We start from the raw sequence: 16,975 nt of genomic DNA, 5'->3' as shown, positions 1-16,975 counted from the left end.
TAGACAACAGGGCACACTCAGTAAGCAGAGGATAAGGATTTTAGTGGCAAGAAAAAGGCAGTTTGTCCTTTGTCAGCAAGCTGCTCTGTCCTAGCCCAGGATCTCACCCCCCAAAGCATGGTTTTAGCACTGTCTTCCTTCTGGTTTAGGACTTGCCTTGGGAATTAAGCCATTCCTGCCACAATAACATCTGGCTGGAGAGGTGCTGCCTGCTCAGCTTCCCACCAAACTGCACCCAGAGCCCCTGGTGCTGCCCTTCCATCAGGGCACACAAAGATGTGGCATTTGAGTATCTGGCCATCAATTCCCAGGGGCTTTATAGCAACTGAACCACTTTTGCCATAGCCTGAAGAGGCTGACCTGGAGCAGTATCTGTTTTTTATCAGCTGGGATACAGAAAAAGGAAATTTGCCAGTGGCCACCAAACAAGCCAGTGGTTAAGGTAAGGTGCTCTTTTCTCTGCCTGGAGCTGAAGCTGGGATTCAATTCACTGTCCCCACCATCTTTTCACACTCATCTGCTGAGCTCCATGATAACAGCTCAAGGTTTGGGAGAGCTCACAATGTGCTTCCATTTCACCCAGCTGCAGCTGAGAATTTCATCTCTCTTCATTCACTGTGGTTTCTGTAACAGGAAGCTTTGATAGGAATTCCTAGGCCAAAAAGTAGAATTCTAATAGCTCAGCTTCACAACAGCAGATCAGGTGTCACTGCTTCCCTGGAGGCCTTAAATGCTTTCTCCCCCTGCCCATCCTCCCTAAGAACGTCATCTTTGAGGGTTCACTTCTCCAGGACTAGCACATCATCACTGGATTTTGCTTCCACAGGAACTTCCAACACCAAAAATAATGCCCAGGTAGTGGTTCTGGTGATTTTCTCTAAGTTGGCATAGTGGGTCTGCCTTAATGGCAGCATCTCCTTGGACAGCACTGCTGTCCCTGGCACCATGGACCTCCAGAGAAGGTGGGTCTGGGGACTACAGAGGGAACTCAGTGCCCACACAAATGAGCATGCTTACAGAAGAGAACAGCACTAGAAAGCAGAGCTGTCATTTCACGGGAAATTCTCAATTTCAAACAATTAGTTTTGCCTTTAATCATCCTTCATCCAACCAGTGCTCAGGACAAGAAGACTTGCAGGCAAAATTCAACCTCCCTGTCTTACCCTTCGCCTGCAGCTGTTGTTACAAAAACACACAAATGAGACCATCACATTTGCATGCCATTTAACTTGGCATGACAGTTTTCCTTCCTCAGGCTGGGTGGTGTAGGGCTGTCCAGGAACAAAACCCTTTTCTACAGAAAAGGAAGAAGAAGTTAGTTATCTCCTGCCTTGTCCCAAGGCTTTGCAGTGGAGGCACTGATGGCAACAGCAAACAAGTGCTCAGCAGCACTTCAGTGATGTGGTTTAAACAGAAAAAAAACCCTTTCTTGAGCATGGAGCTAAGCAGGCCCCAGGCAGTAATGGGTACATGATGAATAATAAACCCAGCTGAAACAAGATGCATGAGTCAACCCAGATGAAGAGTTCCTCTTGGTTCCTCCCTCCCCCCCCTGCCTTTGGCTGTTCCTTGGAAAATCCATATGCGTTATAAGGATGTCCACAAAACAAACATTTGGCTGCTTTCTTCAAGAAACCTTGGAGAGCCCAAAACTGGCTGTGTGGGCTGAGTACTCAGCGGGGTACAGTAACCAAAGCAAAGAGAAACCTCCTCAGGGGCTGTTAGAGCATTTGGGATGGGGGAAATGGAGCAGAAATCTTTGTAGAAAAGCTATTTACATCTGTTTGACCCTTGTAAAACAGGTCCCCGAGCTCTTCCCCACTCGAAGGCATTTGGATGACAAAGCTGCAGCAGCAGTTTGATCCTTCCCAGGGGAAAGGAATGGGGCAGAGCCTCCACGGATAACCACCAAGCACACATATGGCACAGGCAGAGCGGTCCCACCTGCTCTGCCAGGCAGGAAGGGACAGCAGGAGCTCCCTGGAAGGACCAGGTGTTGCCTCTTGGCTCACAGTCCCAGGAGGAGCCAATGAAAGTGAAAGACACCTGCGCTCTGCTCCAGACTCCACCTTGCCCCCCAGCCTTCCCCGACAGGCAGCTCCTCCCTGGGATGCTGTTCATCCCCTCCCACTCAAATCCCTTGATCTGCTTGCCAAAGCCCAGGCTGCTCCAGGAGGGTCTGGCTGCCCACAGGTTGTGCAGGGCTGCAGCTCAGCTCTGTGTGCCACAGGGCCAGGTGGCTCTGGGTCTGCTCTTCCCTTGCTTTGTTCCAAACGCCCATTGGAGATTTACAAGTTCTCCCATCCCAGCAGCCCCAAACCTCGGGAAAGCCAATCCCATGAGGAGAACACTCATTCTAAAAGTCTTTGCTGAAACTGATGTGGATGCACACAAGTGGCCAACCCATGCCAGGCACGGCTCCTGCTGCTGGTCTGGAGCCAGGCTCACCCACAGCTCACTGCTCACTCTGCCTCCACGTTTGCCACCACCACAACCTTCCTCACCCCAAGGCCAGCACCACCTCCACTTCTCCCTGACTCATGAGTGGCACCAAGCCAGGAGCAGTGTGGAGGTGGTCGGCTTGCTAGGGACCATGAAAAGCAGAGAAATGGGATGTCAGAGGCCTGACTTGCACAGTTCTATACCCAGCAGCCTCTCAGCAACTTTGTGCCATGGGAGGTAGACCACAGGGTCCAAGAGAGGTGGCAGGTGAATGCTGACCCACCTGCACAGCATCTGTCCTTCCAGAAAGGAAGTTTCAAGTGTGGTCTCATTCAGGACAGCACTGGGTGTGACAGCCAGCTCTGCTGCTGGGTTCTGTCGCTGCTTATACTGCAGGACAAAGCCTTGCTCTGTCCACTACTCCAGAAAAAGAGAAAGTGGGTTTTGACTCATTCTTCCACTGTGGCCCTGCAGTACATGGACAATGCAGAAGGCTAACAACAAACCCCAGCAGTGCTCTGCCCCAAACCCAGAGCATTGGACACCCCATGGAAGCTCCCTTTTCCCTGGGCCATCCCATTGCGCCTGGGAATCCTCACCAGGCACCACGAGCAGCCAAGTGAGCATGGCCTCCTCCTCCTCCTCCAGCCTGTTGAGCAACCAGCAGTGGGTGGACACACACCCAGGCTAAACACAGCTCCAGCACAGCCACCCCCACCCGCCGTGGCTTAGACCCAGGTCACCAAACACATTCTTGCTGTGGGTGCGCTGGTTCCCATGCTCCTCCCCGGGAGAAGCCCATCTTACTCAACCCCACTCGGCTCTGGTTTCCCCAGTGCTGAACCCGGAACCAGATTTCACTCATCACAAAGCGTGCCAGCCCTTCTTGCCACACAGCTCTGTCCCAGGGCCCGGCAGGATGCGCTGGGTCCATTCCCCACCACTCCACGTCCCTGTGAGCAGGGCTGCAGGCTGGACCAGGACCAGCGGGGAGGGAAAGGCCTCTGTTGCAATTGCCATTGTCCCTAATCCCTGGTTTTGACCAGATCAGCCCGTGAGATGCTTGATACCTGAAGGACAGAGGTTTTAAGGCTTCCAATGCCTCCTCAGCACAGCCTTTACCTCCTTATGACACAACAGAGCTTTTGCAATCCAGGTTAGCACCAATCTGCCCTATTTCAACTTCAAAGCACTTCACAAACACTAACCAATTAATCTTCTCACTGCACTCCAAAGGAGGCAAGCATCTTTATCTGTTTCCCCATCAGTGAGGAGGAGAGAGTTAAGAGCCTCTCCCAAGGCTGTCTTCAATTGACTCCCAGCCCCAGGCTGGGGCCATCAGAAAAATGGACAGGTGCACCTCAGACACAGGAAATGTTGCAGGAATCACAGCACCTAAATCAAGCAACTCTGGTTTTCTCCATGCCCCATATGATTCAGCTTTTGGAGCTTTTTCTGTTCATCACGAGTCAATGACTTGGAAGAAAAATTATCTGAGACAAGTGAGACAGAGGAGGCCACTGACACAGCAACCAGGACCAGCTGGAGTGCCAGGGGCGCACACATTACTGACTTTAATAAGCCAGGAAAAGTCCTACATCTTGCAGTAAAAAACAGCTCAGCATGGACAGTTTCAGAGTAAGGGGACAAACTTTGATGTGACCACAGGTAGACACAGCCAAAACACAGCACGAGCTACTGGCAGTGCTCAGCGTCTGCTAAAAACTGGGGCAGAACATCCCAGCTCATTCTGCACTTTAAATCACCCTTATTTCCTCCAGCTCAGGCAAAGCTTGGTTTAGGGAACCCCACAAACCTCCAAGGCATTGGTACAGAAGGGGAGCTGGAAAGAGAGCTGGCCTTCAACTGGGAAACTGCAGGAAGTCAGCAGGTGTCACAGCAGCGTGGTGACATCTCACTCAGGATGGGACATTTGTCACTGGGAGTGATGCTCCCCATCAGCCAGGATTCACTCAAACTCTGCCAACACAGAGCACAGTACCCACATTCACCAGGCCCATTGTGTACCTCTGAGGTGCAACCAGCAAAAAAAGGAGCGTTTTATCACCTGAAATGACTATTTATTTGTGGAAGACATGAGCCCATGGGCACTCCTCCCTCCCCCAGCATCCAGGAGTGCTCCCACTCTTCCTCTGACACCGTGGGACAGGCCAGGCAGGGCTGGGATGCTGCTCCCTTTCACTTCAGCAGCAATTTCTGTCCCCAGGGTTCTTCAGAGCATGTGGGTGAAAGTCTGTCTGGCTTTTGCAACACTGCTGACCCAGGGTGGGACTCCTGCTCCTCCACTGCCCCAGTGGCAGGGAAAACCCACAATTGCAGGGCTCGCAGGGAAGCACTGGTTCATTTTTCTCATCATTTCCAATGGCTGTGGCTCAGCACTAACCGCTGACAATTACTCATTACCACTCACCCCGAGGTTCCAAATTGCTCACTAAACCCTGTGAAGATGCAGGAATCCCAAGGCCTTTTGGATGGAGAGGGGCAACCTTTAAACAAAGCTCTGCAATGCCAGATCAATACTAGAAAGAGCTGAAATCAGTCCAGCGTTAAGTGGCAGGAGAATTTCAGGCAGATGAAATGCAATTCTCTAACTGCAGTTATTAGAGGCAGCGGGGGTAGAAGCCTTGCTGGATCTGGAATAGAAGTACCATCCCGAGGGAAGGCTTTTCTTAGCATCAAGAATCACTATATGTACTGTTTTAAAACAGGTGCCTTGAATTTATTGCAAAGCACAGACCTCAAGTCACAGTAGCACCGTAAAAAGGGAGATTTGCCCTCCTCCGCTGAAGGTGTCACAGCTGCCCCTCCAACACGGGCTGCAAACCGGCCCCAGGGAGGGGAAGCAGAGATGCCCCAAGGAGCAGGGACAGCCTGGGGCTGGCTCACAGCAGACAGTGCCACCTGCTGTCACCCGGTCCCTGTCCCATCCCTCCCACCGGGGTCCCCAGGCAACCTCCCAGCTCATCAATTACAGCCCCCATGCAAGCCAGACCCCAAAAAGCAGCTGCTTTTCTACAGAATATTCTCGTCTGCTCATCAGGCCCTTCCCTCTCCTTGTGGTTGTGTGGGACAGGCACTGAGCTGTGGATGATCCACTGTTTGTCCTTCAACATATCATGGGATTTTGTTCACCAGGGAGAGAAGGGAAAGGCAGACACCAGCTCTGGGATATGAAAATTAACAATTTCTGAGTGTGGTTTGTCTTCCTCCTCAACTGAAAACCATGGGTTTGTGTATTTTTCTTGAGCATTGACATCATCTCTTCCATTCCTGAGCCTCTCACCACCTTTTTAGGGCACGAAGAAGAGCCCAAGCTGCTTAGACACACCCTGGAATTGAGCAGGGAGACCAACCCACCCTATTCAAGCACCATGATTAGATGTGCATTTGGATACTGCAATTGCAGGACATGACCACAAACCCAAAATGCCTTAAATAACAGTAATGAGGTTTACCTTGGCAACACCCTCACAAAACTCCTGTTAACTCCTCCAGGCAACCTTTGCAGCTTGGCTCAGTCCAGAATCAAAATATGAAGCAAAGCCACCAAGCTCAGCAGGACTTTGGGCCCTCAGAGACTGAGCAGATCCTTCAACATTCACCACAAGAGACTTCTTTACAGATGGGTGGATTCTCTAGCATGTTCTCAACTTTATAAGCATTTACTTTGCTCTTCTTTTCGATAAGGTTCATTAGAAGATAGAACCACCTTGCCCAAGAAATCTACTTGCCAAGCCCTTTTCAAGCCCAAATTTGCTTTTCCATTAATGGGCCACCAAGATCTTGACCAACAGTACATTAACCTTTGTCATATTTGAGAAGTGAACGACCCAAGGATGCACCAGAATAGATACTTAAACCAGTTTACAAAACTAAGTTCAAGTTAGAGAGAAAAGCCACACAAATAAGAGGGAATGGAACTCATTGCCTTAAACATTCCTTCTCAAAAACCTTTCCTTAACCAGAACACAACAAATTTAAATAAGAATGAAGTGTTTCTCAAGAGCCCACTCTGGCTGTCCTGCTGGGGGAGTTGTTGGTGAGCACAGAAACCCCTGCAGGGGCCAGCACAGCAGGGCTGCCCAAAAGCTGGCACACAGCAACTGCTCTCTGCCCAGGAGCAGATGCAGAGACAGCTCTGACACGAAAGTCTGTGCCTCTGAGCCATCTGAGAAAGGTCCACCCTGGACAGGGACCATCTAGAAAAATCAACTTTGTTGACAGCCCCCCCAAACACTTGGTTTGGAAACCAAATAAAACTATCATAAATCACACACCAGATTTCAAGTAAAGCCCTACAAAAGCAGGGCAACCCCTGAGAGTGTACTTAGTCCCCTACTACCCCAAGCCTCATTACCTGAAAAATCAACTTAATTTAAGAACTCACATTCAGCCTGCAGATCCCTCACAACCAATTCTGCCAGGATTCACTTCTTCCTGGTGCAGCACCCAAGGCACTTCTCAAAGCAATCCCTTTGCTGGCTCTCCAAACCATCCAGGCTCCCCATAAATGTAGAAGGGACAGATATTTATGATATCAGGAGGAGTCACATGCCTTAGGTCAGCTGAGTTTATTTCCCAGTCTCCTTACTTTCAATTTCCCTCCTTCAGTCAGAGTGCTAAAGTGGCACAGGAGAACCAAATTCAATTAACAAGATTAATAGCAATTAAGCTCCTATTGGAGTCAGGGTTGTGCTCTTTAGTCCTGGGAAGAAACTAGATGTCACTGCAACAAGATAAGCAGCAGGTGATGCCAGAAGCTTTTTATTTCCAAGAAGAAAAATTGGTTGTCTTCCTGAAAGTCCTCTGATCAGAATTTTGCCCAGATGGAGCCAGTTCCCTTCCAGCCTGCTCCTGCTCAGCCCCACTCTTTGCACCTGGAAGAGCTCAGCTTCCCCTGAACACCAGTTGTAGGGTCTGAATGAACCACCCCAAAGTCACTCTCTTTTTCCATGCCTGTACAAAAAAAACCAACCCATTTTTACAGCATGTGTGGGAAAGAGTAGAGCATTTGGGTGTGATGCTGAAGTTCCTTTCAGTTTACCTTTTCTGTAGAATTTGTTCCCACAGCCTGGCCCTGCTGTGCAAGGAGGTTCTGCCAAGAGGATCAATCCCAGTTACCAGCACTGGGATATTCCCACTCCCTGGCAGAGTCCTGACCCTTCCCACAGCAGGGACCATCCTTGAAGGCAGGAAAGCTCTGTCACTCCAGCAATTTATCCTCTGGTCTCACTCTGTTATCACAGCACCTCACAGAAGTTATTTTAGCTACAGAGCAGCTCTCTGGCTTCCTGTGTAGTTCCTTAGTGTTCTTCCTAATTGAGGGCTTTTAACATTAGCAGCCTTCAGCAGCTGTTCTCCTTCCGGAGGTGGGGGGGAACCAAATCTTTTATTCAAATTTCTTTTCTAAGAAGTGGAAACGTGACCCACATCCTAAGAAGATGTCCCTGAAGAGACAAGCCTTCCCCACTCTGTCACAGGCTCCTTTCAGCCACTGGTCCCACAATTTGCTGAATTCACCAGTCCATACACAATCCCCAAGCAGGAACCAGGGATCTCTGGCTGAATTTCCTACAGAACCAGGAAAGGGGCTCTCAGGGTGGGAGCAGGCCCATCCCTGCTGTGCCACCTGCGAGTGAAATACTGCACAAAATGGGATGGGTTCACCAGGGGATTCTGGTGGAGGGGCAGAGCAGCAGCAGCTGCTGGGGATTGGGGCTGGGAGCTCTTCCCAATTGGATGCTGTGTGCAGCAACCACCAAACAAAATGGAAAATGGGATAGGAGGGGACTGTGGGACACACTGAGGTTGGTGCCTGCAGTTCCTCTCCAGCCAGGGTGGGATCTGCATGGCAAAAAGAGCCCTCAGAAGAGAGCTCAGATTTACTTTTGTCAGAGCCTTGAATGTTTTGAAGTCCGGAGAGTGGCAAGAAGCAACAAGCTCCACCAGTGCCCTCGGGAAATTGCAACACAGTCACATTCAAAGATCACAAACCAGACCCAGATGATCATGAATCACAGCTTAGAAACCGCAAATGGTTCTTAAGCTTCTTCAAAATAATGTCATTTACCAACAGGCTCCTTTGGAGTGGTTCACATTTTCCAGCTGCCTTCTGAACCCGAGAGGGAGAGAATGGGCTAAAGCAGGAGCAGAGCTCCTGGTGCAGTGCCAGCTCCTGGGAGCTGGGGTGATATCAGGAGATGTTGTGACACCTGGCACAAGGTTGGCCCATGTGGGTGGTGCTGGGGCTGTGGGAAGGGCTCTGTGAGAGTCCCTGGTGGCAGAGAGGGTGGGCAAGGGGCGAGAAGGAGAGCAGGGAGCCTCTCACCTGGTTCCCAGCTCCCTCCAAGGCTTGTCTGGCCTCACCTGCCCCACATTCACCTTTGGAAGACCAAGGGATGTCAGGCAACAATTTTGTTTGAAAATGCTTCCTGTGCTTTCCATCAGGGAACACACAGAGGTGATGTTAAGTGCCTAATGTGGTAAAACACCACAGGCTCCTTGGTCCACGTGTGTGGGCAATCCTGAAGCTCCAGACAGAGCAAGACCTGCATCTCAATAATGCACAGGCAGTAAAGCTCTTACGTGTCATCAATGTTTTAACGCCCCATTTAAATATTAATATAATGGAACGGCATAAAAGCAATATCCCTGAAAGCACAGGGTCATTTAGTCCATTGCCCTTTTCTCAGGAAGAATCCAGAGACCTCCTCCAAGCGTTTTACTTCCCCAGTTCCAGTGCTGACTTTCTCAGTCTCATAACATTAGTTCTAGTAATAATAATACATCATCATAATGCAAAGCTGGTCATCATGATAATTATTTATGACTTATGCTTTTGGCCGTAGCTTAATGTTTCTGTAGAGGTTTTAATTATCATTTATGCATCTTTGTTCCATGTCCATAAAAATCCCAGGGCTCTGTATAGCTGAAAGCTGAATTTATGGAATCCTGGGAATGGCAGAGCCTGGATCCATTGAGAGAGGCTGCTCCTAACCACCAAAATGCCAGATCCAATGAAAGGACAGGAATGTCAGCAGGGCACAAAATGCAAAAATGAGTCCCAGCAGGTGGAACTGCAGTTCCTGGAGTAAAAGGGACTTGTGTCAGCTGCATTTGTGTCTGATCCATGTCAGCACCTAGATGGAGATGAAGAGGAGAGAAGGAGAGATCTCTGGGTCTGAACCCCAGCTGGTCAAGAGGCTGACACGGTGAGGGGGACAGCACACAGAGAGGAATTTGGGCTCAGGGACAAGGGCACTTGTGATCCCTCCCTCCCTTGCTCCTCAGGGAGCTGCACTCAGGGCTGTCAGCCCCTTGCCAGGAGTGTCTGATCACCCTCAGTGTAAATCCTGGAGGATCCCAGGGACAGCAGGACCTGCAGCCCTGCAGTTCGTCCTGAGCAGAGGAACAGCAAAGCACAAAGCTCAGGGATGTCTCAGCTAAACAGGCAGATGCAGCATCATCAGCTGCCTCCAGCACACCCCTCACCATCTGCTCCTGGCAAACACCTCAGCACTGGAAGAGAGATGGATGCCCCAAGTGCAGGCACTGCGAGGCTGCCTTGAGCTTGGAAGCAGGCTAGATTCCTTCTTCCAAAATACACGGAGGGAAAAATACAAGATGCAACATCCCCAAGTATTTCCTACAGAAACTACAGCACAACATGAGAGCCTCGGGTCTTTTTTTAACTGGAAAACCAAGTTTCTTGTTAAGTGGGGCTTGAAACTGTGAGCCAGGGGCTTCCAGAAGCTCAGAAAATGGGGAGGAATGAAGAAAAGAGGATCTTGGCAGGGATGAATAAGGATAAGAAGGAAAATCATACTGCAGGCAGCAGCCATGGGCTTTGGCAGCCACTTCCTCTTGTAGAAGGGAAAAAAACCCAATTTAAAAGCTGCTTGGGGAAAAGGAGGTTCAGCAGTGGATTTTTTCATCTCTGTTACCAGAGCAAAAGGACTGCTCCTCATATCCCTGATGGGCTGAAGACAGTGCCTCAACTGCAAAGCATCTCACTCTCACAACCAGGCTGGAAACGTATGAGGCATCAAAAATAATGTCACATTTATTAGGGAAGCAATTCAAGTGCAAAACTCACCGAGGGATATAGGGAGCTGACTACATGCAGAAATCAAAGGGAACCCTTGATGGAAAAGAAATGTTTAGCCACTATGTTCAAAGGCTCCCTAAATCAAAGACAAACTCCTTCTTTAATCAAGGCCATTGACCGAGGCTGAAAGCACAGAGAACTGCCAGCAATTCCTGCAGCGTTGCTTTTCACAGCAGGGCTGCAGGTGCTGATGCTCTTACACCCAGTAGTCTTCCCCAGCATCCTGTATCCGTGTCCTGGGAGCAACTCTTGGCACTCAAAACACAGCAGTTTTGTGAGGACAATAAAACTCAACCATCAGCCATCCAAACATCCCAGCACCCCTGGTTTTAGCTGCAGGAAAATTTCAGCCTGTGCCTCTGAGCTTGAGGAGTCATTAGGAGAAGGAGCAAGTGTTAATTGGGCTGTATCTAATCTCAGCCCGACTCAGGGGTCAAGAGCTGTTAGCTAAAGTTTATCAGCAGTGTTTGGCCATCATTTATCAGCTTTGGGGAGATTGGGCTAGGACAGGTGTGCAACATGCTGACGCACAGATGGGGTCAGGGTGTATTGATTTTCCCAACTGGAGAGCGGATACCAGCCATTAACAAGCACACATTTGTTGTGGTTAAAGCAACCAGCAGGAACACGAGATGCTGGTAGGGAAAGAGCTGGCCAAGAATGAAGTGCACATTTATGAATGGACTTGTGAAATAACGTGGATCTCACAGTGATTTGTGGCAGCACATCTCTGAGGAAAAACCATTTCTGGAAACAGGCTCAGTGTTTTCCATCTCTGCTGAGCTTTATGTTCAGAATCAGAGTCCAGCAATGTTATACCCAGCTCTATCTCCTGTCTGCTACTAGTTTTCCCTTTCCTCCCAAAATGTCTTTTCTATCTGTCTGTGAAAAAGCTCATTTCAAAATCTCTCTATAGATCACAGGAAGAAGAAATGTTGTCAGAAATTAAAGCCTTATTTCATCATTTGCATTAGTTTTCTCTTCCTATCCTCACCTTTCTAATTCTTTTAATAGGCATTTTTTTCCTATGGAGCTAAGCAGGCTGAGAGCTCTCCACTGGAAAAACCTCATCTCCTCTATTTGTCCAAAATGGCACAGTGAGCTGGACCAAAGAGCTTTAGCATCTTCTAGCCATATGTTTCATTGAAATTAGAAGTATAATACTGTTTTTCCTATTTCTGGGCCAGTTCTGGGAGCAAATCATGTATCAATAGCCATTAGTGCTGCCAATGGAACTCACAGGAGTAGCTAGAAATGCCAAATATTTCTGGGGTTGTGATGAAAGTCATTTGCAGTATATTTGGTTTTGTTGATCAACTGGCTTACAAAGTGATGGAAAATATTACAAAAGCTTGACAAAAACTTTGACAAAATGTTTTCAAGAAATTAGGGGAAAATGTGAAAATATCCTGTATTTCAGACTTCCACTAAAAAAATCTCCTTGTCCTGGAGACAGTGGGTTAGCCAAGGACCACCGAGGGGCTGTTGCTTCTCTGCTGGCTTCTGACAGCTTTTGTGGAAAATATCAGTTCATCCAGTTGTCTTGTGAACCTCTGCAAGTATAACGACTCCACATCCTTTTTTTGGTCCAGCATCAGTGTTTGTCCACTCTCATGGTGAATGTTTTTTTCCTACTGTCCCATTGGGATAACCCTTCCTGCAGCTTGTCTCTGCCATCTCCCACTCTTTTGCTGTTTAGGTCTGGGAGGGCTTTGGTTCTGTCTTCTCCCCATGTCCTGCCAATCCTTCAGCTCCTCACACCAGCTCTGCAGCCAGGACAATGCACCCAGAGCTCACCTGGGTGAGTTGGGGCAGCCAACTTTCTAAAGAGCCAATTTCAGATATCATCCCTTGAACCTCACCTGAGGGAAAGAGCAACAGCCAGAGAATCACAGAAAGGTCTGAGTTGGAAGGGGCCCTAAAGATCATCCGTGGACTGGGACACTTTATCCTAGACCAGGCTGCTCCAAACCCTGTCCAGCCTGGCCATGAACACTTCCAGGGATGGGGCAGCCACAGGTCCCTGGGCAATGGACAGCAGCTGCAGGCAGACAGGATCTTTTATGCAAACAGGACCAGGCACTAGAGATCCAGGATCCTTACCAAGAGTGGCTCATACCAGAGCTCTTAAGTTACCTCATAAACACTTCAGAGTGAGATCCAGCCCTGGACAAGGGACATGTGGTCCTTGGGAGCAGAGACAGAGCTGCCTGAGCCGAGCAGAAGGACAGATTAGACTGGATCATCCCCGCCTTAGTCTGACCCCGAAAGGACAGGGACCATATGCTTCCCATCTTGTTTAGCTCCATGCAAGAGGGAGTGGGCACAGGGTGCTGCTTCGAGTTGGAGAAAGGGGGAGTGATTCGCTGGAGGAGATTGAAATCTGTGTTTGCCCAATTATCAGCCGCAGTGCTTAATCACTCTGCCCTGGATCTCTCCGGCAGCCGCAGGGGCAGTCGGATGTGGAGGCGGGAGGCAGATAGGATTTAATAAAGAAGCAATTTTATGAAGGAATACTTTGCTTTTGGCATTTTCTGTAGGAGTAGGAAAAATGATCCTTTTTTTTTCTTTGGTAATGCCGGGGAAAGCGAGAAAAGCAGAGCTCCATGTTTCAGCTCCTGAGGGATCAACCCCATATGCTCTCACTGCCTCTACATCCCATGGAGATCCTGCAAGACACCCAAGGAGAGGGGCATGAGGGATCAGGGGAGAAAGGGAGAAAAGCAGAGGAGCTGGCACCCCCTGCACTGACCCAAGATCCCAGCTGCAAGGGACAGAGCCCCAAGGTCACCAGAGCTGACCAGTCCAGAGTTATTCCCAGCAGGCACATGCCATCACCCAGTGAGTCACAGCAGAGGTGGGAAATGTTTCCATGGACTGAGCCCTTGGGGTTTGGTGTCGCTGAGAGATGGGAGGGAAGAGGCAAACAGGCCAGGAGCTGGGCTGGGAACTCCACACCAGGCTGGGAACTCCACCCCAGCCAATGTCAGCCAGTAGTCCTCACAAACACAGAGCCTGTCCCCAGCACATTCATCCTCCTCGGGAAGCGTTTGATTGGCATCCAGTCACGGTCTCTTCTGAACAGCCCAACAAGCTGTGATTTATGTGATGTCTTTGTCTTCAGACACTGCTGTCAGCAATACCCATTCCCAGGCAAAGCTGCCGATGCCTGCAGATTTCCAAAGGTTTCTCTCATGGACGCGCTGCCCTTGCTGAAGGATAACAGAAGCTTTAGTAAAAGTAGGAATGATGATTTGGTAATGCTATCCTGTAGCTTTGCCCAGTCCCCTCCCCAGAAACCAGAGGTCCCAAGTTCAGGATTTCCAGAACAGAAAAGAAAACAAATTGATCTGCTGTCCTGGGCTCCAGAGATTCTCCTGCAGCTGGAGAAAATATGTGATGCTTTCTCAGCAGCTACTCACAGGATCCCTTTTCCTAAACTGTCAGAATGTTCAATATCTTCCATGCACCCAGAGCAACAGAATAGCTTTCTCAGCATTAAATGGGAAAGAATTCAAGACAAAAATCACTACCAACCGAATTATGGCTTGGGGTTTTTTTGTGTTTTGTTTTTTTCTGCAGGAAAAATCAGTGTTTGAGCAGTATTCCCTGGACAGAGAAGCAGATGATCACTGCACTCCACTCTCACCTTGCTGATGCAAAAGAGCTTGGTCTGTCTCACAAAGCTTTCAAAACCACCTTGGATACCACGGGCAAGGTCTTGGCTACCCCTGCAAGATCCAGGCCTGGCAAGTAACACAAACTCAGGCATTTTTAGCTTTTAAATCCAACACAAGCAGCATTTTGGACCCAAAAGAGCTTTGATCATCTTGGGAACTGGTTTTTGTGACACCTCTAGGTTTCACATTTGCATCAGCCTTTCTCCAAATTTCACTCATCCCACCCATTGCAGGGCAGCAGCAAAGTCTCCAACTGCCTTGCTGAGATCCTGAGCACTGAGGAGCCTCTGGTGCCTGTCCTTCATGAATCCCAAGGAAGGCCCCACAATCTCCACCAAGGCACCAAGCTCAGGAATGGCACCAGCACAGGGCCATGGTGCAGGTCTTGGTCACACAACCCCTTGGTGAAAGGGGTTGGGAACTGCACAAGGAGCTCAGCTCCTGCTTTAGCCCATTCTCTCTCTGGTTCAGGAGAAGGCTGGAAAATGTGAACCACCCCAAATGAAACGCCATTGTTTGGGAGATGCCATTATTTGGGAGAGGCTTAAGGACCATTTATGACTTCTAAGCTGTGATTCATGATCATCTGGGTCTGGTTTGTGATCTTTGAATGCTTTTGACTGGTGACTCTGTTGGTTTCCCGGGGGCACTGGTGGCTTTCTCTTTGTACATCATGTCTCCACAAAAAAACAAATTCCAGCCCTGGTTACAACAAGTGATCCTCCAGTCTGTCATGGAGGGACCATCACAGGGAAATAGGTAGTTTCCCAGATTTTTAATTCCCCTGCAATGGAATTTTTTATTGCTTTGCAACACTTTACTACTGAAATGAATCTAACTTGAAAACACTCAGGTTTGGCCAAAAGACAATACAGAAATTCATCCTGCAGAAAGAGAATCTCCTCTTCCTGCTGGTCCATGTGGAGGCAGACCTGGCAGTTCAACTTGCCCCTTCCCCTCGTGCCTTGTGTAGCATCAACTCTCTCTCCAAGTGCTCCCAGGATCCAGGAGGAGAGACCATCAGCAACTGCAGAGATCTCATGTCCTACACCATGTGTGGTGGCCAACAAGGTGGCCAAGGGGACGCCATCCCATGCCAGCACCTGCTTTGGGACCCGCCTGTCCCCTCTATTTCTCCACGACAGGCTCAGCAAGTCACACAGCATGGCTGGCAGAGCCTCCTGACTCATTTCTCTGCACTCCTCCAGCTGATGTGTTTGGAGGAACACGCTGCTCTGACAAGGTGACACATCCTGAGAAAGCCCACACTGCCGAGCACGGTACCAGGAGCACCCAGTGCAGTAGCAGTTTGCAGCTCTTTTTCCTTCCTCCCCAGTCAAATAAGCCCCAAGCATTTCTGTTTGATTTTCCTGAAGGATATTGAATTGTTGTCAATCAGGAGAGAGGAGCTCTGAAATCCCCTATTTTTGAAGGCATCTCATAAAGACACAGCTGTCAGTGGAGACGCTTGGAAAGGAAGAGCATCCTAACAGAGACACTGCATTAAAACCCAAGTGTGCCTGCTGTTCAGCTGCAGCCTATGCTGGAATCTTCTTTTGGCAGAGGCAACTGCCCTTGAGTCTGTTGGTTTGGCTCAATTCGTTATGGAATAATTAAGTTCAGTCCATTGCACTGCATAATCTGGAGTTTCTTCAACCTTCCTCAGTAGCAAAGTACTTAATCTCATCCAGCTCTGGGAGCAGTTGGGAACATGAAAATCAGGCAGTGCAAAGCTATCAGGAGCCTAAGCAGTAAGAGGATGAAGAGAGAAGTGTCCAGGAGGCAGGGGAAGGTCAGCAGCCTGCCTGTGCTTTGATGCCTCTGACTTCTGGAGGAAGGAGAAAACCATGGCATTACACACACTCAGAATGTCCCAGGAGCCAGCACAGTTGCCACCTGCAGAGCATAAACAGTGAGGATTTACCCATCAAACTCAAGTCTGGAAACGCGCCTGAATGTTTCCAAGGAATCTGAGAAAAAGCGTTTCTGTTCCTGGACAATCCAAACTATCACATTTCCTGGCTACAGCAAGGATCTCTAAACTGAAAAATGTGTTTTACCAGGAGTGGGCACGCCCTAAACATGGGTAATCAGAGAAAATCTTTTCAGCACTGCTCTATTTACATGTCTTAGACTGAGGAGGAAAAATAACAGGGGACAGCATTGGACTGAGATGAACCTCTTTCAGCTATAAAAAATGATCATCCCTCCCTCCCTTGCTCCTCAGAGGGTGATAACACCACCTGAACCATTGTTCCAGGCACACTAAAGGATTGTTGTCTGTGCTCAAAGGTCCACTAACACCCACCCCAGCTCCTGAGAGCTGCTGAGCAGGTCATAGCCAAAGCCAGCTTTACTCTCTGAATTAATAAAATAACAGGTGTCACTAGGAGCAGTTCTTTCTGCCTCATGTTGCAGGTCAGCCCAAGGGAGAACAGAGGGAAACCCAGTCAAGAGGGAGGAATCTCCCCATGACCACTGAAGCAAAATCAAAAGAGATGTTTGTGGCAGGGGAAAGCACCCTCCAGAGCCACGTTGGGAATGGGGTATCCCTTGGACAACGGAGCAGCTGCCAACGGAGCTGAGATTTCTCCCTCTCAAACAGCTCCTTGAATTGCTCTTGGCATTGACTTTTTCCTGTTCAGCTAATTAAAAATCTGTCTTTGAGTCATAAGCCCCCATTAGTAATAATTTGCTTTGCACTTCTCCAGTGATTTATGGCTGA

At 49.0% G+C, this 16,975-nt stretch overlaps 1 protein-coding gene across 4 annotated transcripts in view; it reads right to left on the bottom strand.

Annotated features, from left to right (window-relative positions):
• Positions 1-16,975, bottom strand: part of LOC148221958 (serine protease inhibitor Kazal-type 5-like) — a 105,909-nt gene that overhangs the window by 33,026 nt on the left and 55,908 nt on the right. The window contains exon 1 of one of the 4 annotated variants that reach the window (XM_088173953.1): positions 6,851-6,944. The exons of the other annotated variants lie outside the window; for them this stretch is intronic. The gene's annotated coding sequence lies outside the window, so the exon portion shown is untranslated. Of the gene's footprint in view, positions 1-6,850; positions 6,945-16,975 lie in introns of those variants that run through there. 4 annotated transcript variants of the gene reach the window in all.

Source organism: Sturnus vulgaris, chromosome 15 (genome assembly GCF_052056855.1).
Source record: "Sturnus vulgaris isolate bStuVul1 chromosome 15, bStuVul1.hap1, whole genome shotgun sequence".
NCBI lineage: Eukaryota > Metazoa > Chordata > Aves > Passeriformes > Sturnidae > Sturnus > Sturnus vulgaris.
Note: the sequence above shows the minus strand (reverse complement) of the source record. Positions and strands in the feature narration are given on the sequence as shown.